Source organism: Pseudophryne corroboree, chromosome 5, assembly GCF_028390025.1.
Source record: "Pseudophryne corroboree isolate aPseCor3 chromosome 5, aPseCor3.hap2, whole genome shotgun sequence".
Classification (NCBI taxonomy): Eukaryota; Metazoa; Chordata; class Amphibia; order Anura; family Myobatrachidae; genus Pseudophryne; species Pseudophryne corroboree.
The window spans coordinates 18,935,686-18,950,072 of record NC_086448.1 but is presented as its reverse complement, the minus strand read 5'-3'; the positions used below and the strand labels follow the sequence as shown (position 1 = coordinate 18,950,072).

General features: G+C 47.3%; 1 pseudogene; it reads left to right on the top strand.

Annotated features, from left to right (window-relative positions):
- The first annotated feature begins 9,466 nt into the window (after positions 1-9,466).
- On the top strand, positions 9,467-12,989 carry LOC134928733 (heat shock protein HSP 90-alpha-like; annotated as a pseudogene).
- The last annotated feature ends 1,398 nt before the right edge of the window (positions 12,990-14,387 follow it).

Below are 14,387 nucleotides of genomic sequence, written 5' to 3'. Positions count from 1 at the left end.
GGTAGCGTTTTTTCACACACACCCATAAAACGGCCAGTTTCCGCCCAGAAACACCCACTTTCTGTCAATCACATTACGATCACCAGAACGAAGAAAGAACCTCGTAATGCCGTGAGTAAAATACCTAACTGCATAGCAAATTTACTTGGCGCAGTTGCAGTGCGAACATTGCGCATGCGCAATTAGCGGAAAATCGCTGCGATGCAAAGAAAATTACCGAGCGAACAACTCGGAATGACCACCCATGTGCAGAGTTTGGGGCGACTCCTGGAAATTAGGCGAGCACTTTTCCAGCGCAGTTTTGGATTATTTATTTTTCCCCTAATCCTTGAATCATCCGGATACGGCATTTGCGTGGATGCACCTATACTGTACTCAGTCTGCATTTGCACAACCCTTCCCTCACCTGTTCAACACTTTCCAGTCTTCCAGAGAGCGCACAGCTAGTGGGGGCAGGCAGGTGGACCATGTGCCCCCCAGTGATGGAGGGAGCAGGCAGGCACCAGCGGGGGAGCGTAATCAGTCAGTGCAAAAGGCAATCCAATGAAGGGTATTGATCAGTCATCGCCTTCCAGATCAGCGGTGCAGCGGCTTTGGACAGACCTGATATTGTGCAGGCTGGGTGTGTCTGCGGACACATGGGCGTGCACAGTATGGAACGAGGTGGGGCCAGGAGAAGGAAGAAGGCGGAGCTTTGTGGCGTCATGCCGCTGAGCCTGACTGCAGAGGGTGAGAAAGTGCCTGCTGGGCCCCCGTGGTGACTTTTATTCACGTGCGGGAAGCACCTGGTACTGTATGGAGTGTACCTCAGCGCTGATTAACCAGAAAGACCAGCTTCTGCCCTGCGTGCCGGGTATGCCCATGTTTGCTTTGAAGCATATGTGTGCATTCTATTGTTGGGTAAGCGCGACTTGCACTACGCAAACTAGCGTCAGACCCAGAATATCTGCTTTCATTTCATTATTATACAGATCTAGACACAGTACCAATGTTTGCGCAGTTGGGCTATTATTTACTACTGGGCGTGAGCAGAAAGTCTAGGAAACCCTTACTGCGCGCCCGGGAACCAAGGTGACCAATGGCATATGCATCTGCTTCCAACATAGCTTTTACTTGAGGCGACTTCTGCAATCCTTGGGAGACTGGGAGGTGAACTAAAGTCTTTGCAAAAAGAGGAGGTGGCATGGGGGTATTACGGGAGTGGCATGGGTGCGTTATGGGAGAAACATGGGTGCGTTATGGGAGAAACATGGGTGCGTTATGGGAGTGGCATGGCCATGTTTTAGCATGTGTTAGGGGAGTGGCATGGCTGTGTTTCAGCATGGGCATGTTATGGGAGTGGCATGGCTGTGTTATGGGAGTGGCATGGCTGTGTTATGGGAGTGGCATGGACGTGTTTCAGCATGTGGCATGGACGTGTTGTGGGAGTGGCATGGCTATGTTTTAGCCTGTGGCATGGGCGTGTTTCAGCATGTGGCATGGGCATGTTATGGACGCGGCATGGCTGTGTTTTTAGCATGTGGCATGGGCGTGTTATGGAAGTAGCATGGGTGTGTTATGGGAGTGGCATGGCTGTGTTATGGGAGTGGCATGGATGTGTTTCAGCATGTGGCATGGACGTGTTATGGGAGTGGCATGGCTATGTTTTAGCCTGTGGCATGGGCGTGTTTCAGCATGTGGCATGGGCATGTTATGGATGCGGCATGGCTGTGTTTTTAGCATGTGGCATGGGCGTGTTATGGAAGTAGCATGGGTGTGTTATGGGAGTGGCATGGCTGTGTTAGAGGAGACGGCATGGCCGTGTTTCAGCATGTGGCATGGGCATGTTATAGGAGTGGCATGGCTGCGTTTCAGCATGTCGCATGGGCATGTTATGTGAGTGGCATGGCTGTGTTATGGGAGTGGTATGGCTATGCTTTAAGCATGTGGCATGGGCATGTTATGGGAGTGACATGGCTGTGTTGTGGGAGTGGCATGGCTGTGTTTTAGCCTGTGGCATGGGCGTGTTATGGGAGTGGCATGGCCGTATTTCAGCATGTGGCACTGCAGCCACTGTAGCCGTATCTTTAGAAAGTTACAAGGGAGACTCTGCGCAAGGCATGAGCAGCTCAAGGAGTTGACGTTGTGTCGATGGTGGAGTAATCGGATCCACCAGCGCAAGTGAGCTTTGTTTACATATGCATGTGTTGCACGGTTTGCTCAGACTGCAGCACACAAGTGCACAAGGGGAGGGGCTTACACTGGCATTTGCAGATCTTCGCACTTGAGAAAACCATGAGAAATGGCAGCCATGCTGATCTGCGTGCTTCTGATTCAGCATGTGGCATGGGCGTGTTATGGGAGTAGCATGGCTGTTTCAGCATGTGGCATGGGCATGTTAGAGGAGTGGCATGGCTGTGTTTCAGCATGTAGCATGGGCATGTTATGGAAGCGACATGGCTGTGTTATGGGAGTGACATGGCTGTGTTTCAGCATGTGGCATGGGTGTGTTATGGGAGTGGCATGGCTGTGTTATGGGAGTGGCATGGCTTTGCTATGGGAGTGGCATGGCTGTTATGGGAGTGGCATGGCTGTGTTTCAGCATGTGGCATGGGCGTGTTAAGGAAGTGGCATGGCTAAGTTATATGAGTGGCATGGGCGTGTTAGGAAAGTGGCATGGGCGTGTTTCAGCATGTGGCATGGGAGTGGCATGGCTGTGTTATGGGAGTGGCATGGCTTTGTTATGGGAGTGTCATGGCTGTTATGGGAGTGGCATGGCTGTGTTTCAGCATGTGGCATGGGCGTGTTAAGGAAGTGGCATGGCTAAGTTATATGAGTGGCATGGGCGTGTTAGGAAAGTGGCATGGGCGTGTTTCAGCATGTGGCATGGGAGTGGCATGGCTGTGTTATGGGAGTGGCATGGCTTTGTTATGGGAGTGGCATGGCTGTTATGGGAGTGGCATGGCTGTGTTTCAGCATGTGGCATGGGCGTGTTAAGGAAGTGGCATGGCTAAGTTATATGAGTGGCATGGGCATGTTAGGAAAGTGGCATTGTGTGTTTCAGCATGTGGCATGGGTGTGTTATGGGAGTGGCATGGCTGTGTTATGGGAGTGGCATGGCTTTGTTATGGGAGTGGCATAGCTGTTATGGGAGTGGCATGGCTGTGTTAAGGAAGTGGCATGGCTAAGTTATATGAGTGGCATGGGCGTGTTAGGAAAGTGGCATTGTGTGTTTCAGCATGTGGCATGGGTGTGTTATGGGAGTGGCATGGCTGTGTTATGGGAGTGGCATGGCTTTGTTATGCGAGTGGCATGGCTGTGTTAAGGAAGTGGCATGGCTAAGTTATATGAGTGGCATGGGCGTATTTCAGCATGTGGCACCGCAGCCACTGTAGTAATACCTTTAGAAAGTTACAAGGGAGGCGCAAGACATGAGCAGCTCAAGGAGTTGATGTTGTGTTGATGGAGTAATGGGATCCACCAGCTCACGTATGCATGTGTTGCACGGTTTGCCCAGTCTGCCGCACACTAGTGCACAAGGGGAGGGGCTTACACTGGCATTTGCAGATCTTCGCACTTGAGAAAACCATGAGAAATGGCAGCCATGCTGATCTGCGCGCTTCTGATTCAGGCTTCTTGTGATTGCCCTTGACCTCACCGACCACCTCTCCTCTGAGAACGGCAAATTACACTGCGCCAATCAGACAAATCGCGTATAATAATCTCCTGAGCTGCGTCCATCCATCCAGTGCATGGCTCCAGCCGTAGTTCAAAGTCACATTTAAGTGCGCACGCATCTCGCAGTAATGACTCCAGATGCCAATAACTGTGGACACTGTGTCACCAACTTATAAATGATTACGCTCTGTTAGGAAAATAATTAACTCCTCTGAGCCGATAGCCCGGACGGCTCTGCAGGCGCGGCACATTTGTCTTCCTTCAAACTGTCTTTAAATGGACGCTCAGCAGTTGCCCCGTGCGATTTTCTCAGATGATTTGGGAAATACGGGTAACTCCGGTGAGATCACAGCCAGTGCTGCTTCCTAGATGTGGCCGCCAGGAGAAGGTTCCCCACAGAGATAGGAGATCCCTATACAGGTATCAGAGGGATGCGGCCTGTAGCTCCCTGACTGCAGTGCAGCTATTCAGGCGCTCTGCACAGCTCTGCACCTTCACATGTAGCTGATGACAAAGCAGGATGATTCAAGGCTTCAGAATCTGTAGATCTCATCTTCCCCGGGAGAGGAACAAAAGTGTCACAGACAAATGTCTCCTTGCAAATCCCAGGGACAGTCAGTCCTCAGGAAGACGTGATTTATCCTGTCCTCCATTCAGCAGGAAATACACGTTTCTCATTTATAAATTACAGTGCAATTAGAAGACACCGCTGAATCAAGCGTTTCCTCTCTCCCGGCGTCCGCAGGGAACCAGGAACATATATCTCCCAGCTCACAGCACAGCCGCAGGAGGAGGGAATGAGAGGGAAGTGTCTATTGTACCCAGTGATCCTCCTGTGTGGTCATCACTTACCGAATACAGATCGCTGCGTCAGAGGGTCACACACTGGGATAAGCACCTTCTGCCTCTTATGCGACTTCACCTGCAGGTGCCAGGTAGCCGTGGGTATATGCTGCCGTGTGTCCGTGCCCTGCAGGTGCCAGGTAGCCGTGGGTATATGCTGCCATATGTCCATGCCCTGCAGGTGGCAGGTAGCCATGGGTATATGCTGCCGTGTGTCCATGCCCTGCAGGTGCCAGGTAGCCATGGGTATATGCTGCCGTGTGTCCATGCCCTGCAGGTGCCAGGTAGCCATGGGTATAAGCTGCCGTGTGTCCATGCCCTGCAGGTGCCAGGTAGCCGTGGGTATATGCTGTCATATGTCCATGCCCTGCAGGTGGCAGGTAGCCATGGGTATATGCTGCCGTGTGTCCATGCCCTGCACGTGCCAGGTAGCCATGGGTATATGCTGCCATGTGTCCATGCCCTGCAGGTGCCAGGTAGCCATGGGTATACGCTGCCGTGTGTCCATGCCCTGCAGGTGCCAGGTAGCCGTGGGTATATGCTGTCATATGTCCATGCCCTGCAGGTGGCAGGTAGCCATGGGTATATGCTGCCGTGTGTCCATGCCCTGCAGGTGCCAGGTAGCCATGGGTATATGCTGCCGTGTGTCCATGCCCTGCAGGTGCCAGGTAGCCATGGGTATACGCTGCCGTGTGTCCATGCCCTGCAGGTGCCAGGTAGCCATGAGTATACGCTGCCGTGTGTCCATGCCCTGCAGGTGCCAGGTAGCCATGGGTATACGCTGCCGTGTGTCCATACCCTGCAGATACACCCTCTCTATGGCGGTTACTCCCAGCATGCAGCGGCCACTGAACCGTATTCCTAGTTCCTCTGCTACATGATACGCACGTATGGTAATGATGTGGAGCAGAGATCAGACATTGAGGGTAATTCAGACCTGATCGCAGCAGCAAATTTGTTAGCAGTTGGGCAAAACCATGGGGGGTCATTCCGAGTTAATTGCACGTAGCAACTTTTTGCTGCTTGTGCGATCAACTAGACGCCGCCTATGGGGAAGTGTATTTTGAGGGTGGATGTCTGATGTCAAATCCGGGACCTGCATCGCTGGATCCGTCGCACAGGGTAAGTATGTCCAGGGCTGGTCTTGTTTTACGTGAAACTTTTTTTAGCATAGCAGGACTGCACAAGCGTTTGCAGCCCTGCTATGCTAAAATACACTCCCCCATAGGCGGCGTCAGGTTGATCACACCAGCAGCAAAAAGTTACTACGTGCTATCAACTCGGAATAACCCCCATGGTTTTGCCCAACTGCTAACAAATTTGCTGCTGCGATCAGGTCTGAATTAGGCCATTGTAACTTGCTCCTATGAGAAACATTCAGGGCGATATGACTCTGTACTGTAATCTCCTTGTACTATACAGGTGATGCCTGACGCTAGCAGCAGATAATGATAATGGTGTGTCACGTTATATAAGTGCTGCTGGGTTATTTAGGATTACCGCGAGACAAGCTAATAGGATAATAATGCTGAATAATGACGCCCAATTTACTAGGTGATTAATTAGTGAACAAAATTATAGATGAGTGTTTTGTGCAATTACATAAGTATTTATTGCAGTTTCCATAACTAAATCTATGAATAAGAATCTCACCTTATGCAGCAGGTTTATATAAGAGACACCATAAACCAAACGCTGCTATCTCCGCTGCTTACTACAAGTGTCTAATCATTTGTTTTAAGTAACTGCTGTGAGTTACTTATGTGAGTTACTGCTAGAACTACTAATGTGAGTTATTGCTGTGAGTTACTAATGTGAGTGCCTGACGAGAGTTATTGATGTGACTGCCTGACGAGAGTTACTAATGTGAGTGCCTGACGAGTTATTAATGTGAGTGCCTGACGAGAGTTATTAATGTGACTGCCTGACGAGAGTTACTAATGTGAGTGCCTGACGAGAGTTATTAATGTGACTGCCTGACGAGAGTTACTAATGTGAGTGCCTGACGAGAGTTACTAATGTGAGTGCCTGACGAGAGTTATTGATGTGACTGCCTGACGTGAGTTACTAATGTGACTGCTTGACGTGAGTTATTGATGTGAGTGCCTGACGAGAGTTATTAATGTGAGTGCCTGACGAGAGTTATTAATGTGAGTGCCTGACGAGAGTTATTAATGTGAGTGCCTGACGTGAGTTACTAATGTGAGCGCCTGACGTGAGTTATTAATGTGAGTGCCTGACGTGAGTTATTAATGTGACTGCCTGACGTGAGTTATTAATGTGACTGCCTGACGTGACTGCCTGACGTGAGTTCCTGATGAGAGTGCCTGACGAGAGTTATTAATGTGAGTGTCTGACGAGAGTTACTAATGTGAGTGCCTGACGAGAGTTATTAATGTGAGTGCCTGACGTGAGTTATTAATGTGAGTGCCTGACGAGAGTTATTAATGTGAGTGCCTGACGTGAGTTACTGATATGAGTGCCTGACGTGAGTTCCTGATGAGAGTTACTGATGTGAGTGAGATGCTGTTGTGAGTTACTGCTTAGAGCTGCCAATGTGTGTTACTGCTGTGAATGACTGTGAGTTATTGCTATGAGTTACTGTTGTCAGTCACTATTGTGAGTGACTGCTGTGAGTTACCTCTTAGAGCTACTAATGTGAGTTACTGCTGTTAGTTACTGATGTGAGTGACTGCTGTAACTAACTAATGTAAGTTATTGCTGTAAGTTACTGTTATGATTTACTAATGTGAGTTACTGATGTGAGTTACTGTTGTGAGTTAATGATGTGAGTTACTGTTGTAAGTTACTGATGTCAGTAACTTGTGAGTTAAAGATGTGAGTGAGTTACTGTTGTGAGTTACTGATATGAGTTAGTGTTGTAAATTACTGATGTGAGTTACTGATATGAGTTAGTGTTGTAAATTACTGATGTGGTTTACTGATATGAGTGAGTTACTGCTGTGATTTACTGCTGTGAGTAACTGTTGTGAGTTAATGATGTGAGTGAGTTACTGTTCTAAGTTACTGATGTGAGTTATTGCTGTGAGGTAATGATGTGAGTGAGTTACTGTTCTAAGTTACTGATGTGAGTTATTGCTGTGAGGTAATGATGTGAGTGAGTTACTGTTCTAAGTTACTGATGTGAGTTATTGCTGTGAGGTAATGATGTGAGTGAGTTACTGTTCTAATTTACTGATGTGAGTTACTGGTGTGAGTTACTGATATGAGTGAGATCGTGTTGTGAGATACTGATATGAGTGAGTTAGTGTTGTAAGTTACTGATGTGAGTTCCTGATGTGAGTGTGTTACAGTTGTAAGTTACTGCTGTGAGTAACTGTTGTGAGTTAATGATATGGGTGAGTTACTGATATGAGTGAGTTTTCATGATGTGAGTTACTGCTGTGAGTTAATGATGTGAGTGATATACTGTTTTGAGTTACTGCTGTGAAGTAATGATGTGAGTTACTGATGTGAGGTAATGATGTGAGGTAATGATGTGAGTTACTGTTGTGAGTTTCTGATATGAGTGAGTTACTGTTGTACGTTACTGATGTGAGTTTCTGATGTGAGTTACTGCTGCGAGTGTTACAGTTGTAAGTTACTGATGTGAGTAACTGTTGTGAGTTGATGTGAGTTACTGATATGAGTGAGTTACTGTTGTACGTTACTGATGTGAGTTTCTGATGTGAGTGAGTTACTGATATGAGTGAGTTACTGTTGTAAGTTACTGATGTGAGTTGCTGATATGAGTGAGTTAGTGTTGTGAGATACTGATGTGAGTTTCTGATGTTAGTTTCTGATGTGAATTACTGATATGAGTGAGTTAGTGTTGTAAGTTACTGATGTGACTTTCTGATGTAACTGCTGTGAGTTACTGATGTGAGTTTCTGTGTGAGTTTCTGAGTTAGTTACTGCTATGAGTGTGTTACCGTTGTAAGTTACTGCTCTGAGTAACTGTTGTGAGTTACTGATATGAGTGAGTTACTGTTGTAAGTTACTGATGTGAGTTACTTCTGTGAGATAATGATGTGAGTGAGTTACTACTGTGAGGTAATGATGTGAGTTACTGATTTGAGTTTCTGATATGAGTGAGTTAGTGTTGTGAGTTTCTGATGTGAGTTACTGCTGTGAGGTAATGATGTGAGTTACTGATATGAGTGAGTTACTGCTGTGAGTTACTGCTGTGAGGTAATGATGTGAGTGAGTTACTGCTGTGAGTTACTGATGTGAGTTTCTGATATGAGTGAGTTACTGCTGTGAGTTACTGCTGTGAGGTAATGATGTGAGTGAGTTACTGATGTGAGTTTCTGATATGAGTGAGTTAGTGTTGTGAGTTTCTGATGTGAGTTACCGCTATGAGTTACTGATATGAGTTACTGATATGAGTGAGTTACAGTTGTAAGTTACTGCTGTGAGTAACTGTTGTGAGTTTCTGCACATTTGCACCTAGTTAGTAAATAGCAATGCCTTATTGTTCCACTTGGTTGGGAAATTGGAATAAATATGTAATGGTTTATAGGAAGATGACGATAAAAGAGGGTCAGTGTTATATGAGGGCATAGGGAAATGGAAAGGGGCAGTAAGATTGGGAGGGGAACAGACACTCTGGGCCTGAATTGGATTTGTACTCAAACCTGATGGTTTACATACAAATCCGACGGTTAGTGGTCTGTTCATGTGCAGAACGGGTCTTAGAATATTGCTTGCAGTCTTCCCCCCTGTGGCATTTGTGTGGTGGCATCCGAGTCCGTTCTTCTAACGGGGGGCATGTAGCCTCCATTTTGCAGGCATGCCGAGCCCAGGGTCTGCATCGTAGGATGCAGACTTACTGGACCCGGCTGTCCTACGACCAGTCTGAGGAAGCTTCTGCTTACAGATGACCACAGTCTGCTAACTCAGCAAACCATGAGGAGGACACCCTGGCCCTGTTTTCTTCAGTCTGGGAGCAGTCGATGCACCTCAGGATCAGCACATGGAGGAGGTTGTGGAGACCTTCACCTTCCCGGCTGAGACTGCTCAGCAGATTTCCTTGATCAGTAACACCTTCTATTCCAAAAAGGAGATCTTCCTGAGGTAGCTGATCTCTAACTCCTTAGATACCCTGGATAAAAACTTTTATGAGAGTCTCACTGACCCCCGAAAACTGGATTCTGGAAAGGAGCTGAAGATTGACCTAATCCCCAACAAGATTGAGCATACCCTGACTCTCATTGATCCAGGCATTGGGATGACCAAAGCAGATCTCATTAACAACCTGGGTACCATCGCCAAAACTGGAACCTAAGCCTTTACGGAGGCTCTACAGGCTGGTGCTGATATTTCCATGATTGGACAGTTTGGTGTTGGTTTTCTACTTGACCTACCTTATACCTGAGAAAGGTATGGTGATCATTAAGCACAATACAATGAGCAGTCCTCAGCTGGGGGAATCCTTCACCATCAGAGTATACCGCAGTGAGCCTCTGGGCCGTGGCACAAAGGTTATCCTGCATCTGAAATAAGACCAGGCTGAGTACCTGGAGAAAAAGAGGATTAAGGTGATCGTAAAGAAACACTCCCAGTACATTTGCTACCCCATAATACTCTACATTGAGAAGGAATGGGATAAGGAAGTCAGTGGCGATGAAGCGGAGGAGGAGAAGGAAGAGAAGAAAGAGGAGAAAGACAAAGACTAGAAGTCAGATATAGAGGATGTGGGCTCAGATGAGTAGGAAGATTAGAAGGAAAGTGATAAAAAGAAAAAGATTAAAGAAAAATACATTGACCAGGAAGAGCTGAACAAGATCAAACCGATATGAACCCGTAACCCAGACGATATCACCAATGAGGAGTATAGAGAGTTCTACAAAAGTCTCACTAACGACTGGGAGGATCACCTGACTGTGAAGCACTTCTCTATGGAAGGTCAGCTTGAATTCTGAACACTGCTTTTTGTGCCCAGGCGAGCTCCCTTTGATCTGTTTGAGAACAGGAAGAAGAAAAATAAATATTAATTTGTATGTGCGCATTTATTTATCATGGACAACTGCGAGGAAATGATTCCAAAGTAGAGCAAGGTCATGAAAGTAAATCCCCAAGAACCTGGTGAGGAAATGCCTCAGGCTGTTCACAAAATTGTCAGAAGACAAAGAAAATGACAACTAATTATATGAACAGTTCTCCAAAAACATCAAGCTGGGCATTGTTGAAGTATCATGATCTGGACTACTGGACATCATTTTTTACCTTTCAGGTGTCTTCTGAGGCTGGCTCAGCGTTCCAGGGCCGAGTCTCAATCATGTTGCTAAATGTCCTTACTTCATATTTCCTTCCTACTAGTCTGCAGGTGCTGTCACAAGGAACTCTTAAATGGAATGGTGTTTCTAGTTCATCGCGGCCTCCGCCGCCATTACCGAACTCTCAGCACTTGGACGGCTCTGCATAGCATCTCCTGACAGTTGCGGCCTCTGCCGCCATTGCTGCGCTTCTAGCGTGTGGACGGATCTGTGTGGCGTCTCCTGTCAGCTGCGGCCTCTTGCCGCGATTACTATAGTAAAGCACTACAGGTCTGTGCGGTGCCTCTCACCTGCTGTAGCTTCTGGCGCTGGGAGGATGCTGTGCAGTTTTGACATTCTCTGGGTCCTGCGGCTGCTGCCGCCATTACTGTGAAAGCTCCACATAGAATTACAAGCCAGGTTTCCCTCCAAGAATCAGTATGGGCGCAGCCATGTTGGTTTTGATCATGTGATGCTGTTTCTACCAATCTACAGTCCTGCTGAGCTCAGCCTGATTGCTGATCGGATCCTTGCACTGCTGAGGGTATAAAGGGACTGATCTCAGACCAGGAAATCGTCAGTGCTTTGGTTGTCATCATCAAGTGTATCCTGTCTCTGCTCTCTGAGTTCCAGGTATTCCAGCTCCTGAAGTCTCCAGTTCTACAGAGACCTGCACCAATCACCACCCTGCGGTGCCTTCCTGACTTCATAGCATCCTCAGTGTATTCTGCTATTGGCAGTGCTCTAAAAAACACCAGCTTCCAGCATTGGGCTTCCAGTGGTGTTCAGCTACCTAGTATCATCGGTGCTCCGCCATCGGTGTTTCTGTTATCAACAGTATTCAAGTCATCTGTTTCTCAATTCTAGCATCATCAGTGTTATTCAACCTCATTATCCGTTTCATTCGGATCTGCACTTCATTCACAGTTCTTCAACATCCGTTTCATCCGGCAAAACCGGCAGTTCACAAATACCATTCATTCTGCAGTACGCTCAGCCTCTGTATTCCATCTGCTGACCAGTTCCAGCTTTCATCTATTCTACAGCACCTAGGTGTTGGTAAGGACTGTCCATCTCCTAATCTCCCCAGCTTGCCTTGTGCGGCTACCACACCTAAGGGAACATTACAGCTGCTACTGTTTGTGGAGCTATGTACTGTTTTTAATCATTTCTCATATCATACTGTGCAACTGCCGGTGTACCACCAGAACTGTGTCTAATAAACATTAATTTTATCTTTGTTGTCGTGGTCACATCTTCGGGCATTGGTGGTAGAAGTCCTCTATGTCTAGGAGTCCTATTCAGCCACCTAGATTCACCTTTACACCAGCCCCTACAACTGAGGTGGCCTCACACCAACACCAGCCCTCAGTTGTGACATGAAGGCTCTCAGAACCGCAACACACTGTCAGAGCTTCTGAGCTACTACACTTCTGCATCTGGAGACAAGATGGTGTTACTGAAAAACTACTGTACAAGGGTGAATGAGAACCAGAAGCACATCTACAGTATTACACCGCAGGTGAAACCATGGAACAGGTAACGAATTCAGCCTTTGGAGAGCGGCTCCAGAAGTACGGCCTGGAGGTCATCTTATCTACATGATTGAGCCAATTGATGAATACTGTGTGCAGCAGCTGAAAGAGTTTGAGGGAAAGACACTGGTCTCTGTCACTAAAGAGGGGTTGGAGCTGAGGAGGAGGAGAAAAAGAAGCAAGAAGAAAATAAATAAAAGCTGGAAAACCTTTGTAAGACATCCTGGAGAAGAAAGTGGAGAAGGAATTGGAGAAGGCTGTAGTGTCAACAAACCAGCAACATCACCGTGCTGCATTGTAAGTTGTAACATGTACGTATGGCTCGACGGCAAACATTGAAACGATAATGAAAGCTCAAGCCCTCTGGGACAACTCCACAATGGGCTACATGGCTGCATAGAAGCACCTAGAAATCAATCCCGATCATTCCATCATCGAAACACTGTGGCAAAAAGCCGATGCTGACAAAAACAACAAGTCCTTGAAGGATCTGGTTAAACTGCTGTTTGAAGCTGCCCTGTTGTTGTCTGGCTTCAGCCTGGAGGACCCTCAGACACATGCCAACCGCATCTACAGAATGATCAAGCTGGGCTTAGGTATTGATGAAGACAATGCAGCCACCGATGACCTGACAGCTACTGAAGAGATGCCTTCACTGGCGGAGACGAAGAATCCTTTCAAAAAGTTTTTTTTTTAAAAAGGGGCAGACTAGATGGGCCAAGAGGTTCTTATCTGCCGTCAAATTCTTTGTTTCCGTCAGGAGTTGCGATAGATGGTCACGGTGATGATCTGATGCTGTGTCCACAGAAGCAGCACTAGGGTCTCACGGATGCATTCAGGAGGCCTCTTTGTCCGGCAGACGCCTCCTGCTGCACTTACATTTTATTTGTACAGAATTGCGCTTCCCTTCATCTGTACAGTTCCATACAAATCAGAATCAGGCCCTCAGGCTGATAGCATCCTCCTGTGAGACAGTAATGGTAGAGAGGTTTGTGCAATTACGGGATAGAGTGGAGATAAGGTGGAACGGTCTCTACTGTGGAGGTCAAACCACGTTCCCTTTCCAAACACAACACTCCTCTTCTAACTCTTCTCTATCTGGGTGCCCCTCAGACATACTGTAAAATCAGAATCAATATAGGGTCCTGGGTGACAGCCTAGGTTGTCTAATGAGTAATACAGCTATCTCACATCACGAAAGAGCACCAGTTGAGGGATTGTGGACTGATGAGTCGACGGCCAGCCCCGAGGTGCCGGATGCACCATAACCCATCCAGGTCCCTCTCAATAATTACACAACATCCGTGTTCCTGAAGGTCACAGCTGGACCCTCCTCTCTCCACTCCTCTCCCAATGCATGTTACACGTGACCCGCCCATACATGCGCCATTTGTATGTGGGAGGATGCTGGGGCACAGCTGCCGTAATATGAAGAGTGCACAGAATACATCACCACCTTTATCTGTAGCCTTCTCAGAGCCAGACTTCTCCCTCCCTCCAATCTCATTCCTACATGCTCATTAAGTCTGGATTATAGCTTGCTGAAAGCCTCTCACACTCCACATAATATGCAAAGTCCTTGTTATCAGCTCCTGCCATTGTTACCAGGGCTGGGAATATAAATAGGTCTCGGCGTGTTCCAGCTGGCATATAGGCAAGGCATCGTACTGACCAGTAGGATAGTTTAGCGCTGATTTAGTATCCAACTGGCTGCGAATAGCCGTGATGGATACTATAACACTGGAGAACATCAGCAATGAAGACCAGCTGTCCCTACGATCCCTATCACTGCTACAGTACTTTGGTAGCAGTGACAGCATCCAAGTCTGATTGCGCTCTTAGGGTAGAAGCGGGGTCCGTGCATAAGCGCCATGTGATGACGGCAAAGTTTCCCGCTGTCAAGTTCCGAAAAAAATATTGTAATATGGAAGTTGATGGATTTAGGTCCCCGGTATTAGTGTATGGGGACAGCGGGCCAGATCGGGACTGAAAGGTAACATAGTAAAATAGCTGCTGAGGTTGAAAAAGACAATTTGTCCATCGAGTTCAACCTGTTAGTGATCTCCTACACGGTGATATTTTTAAGAATTTTAAC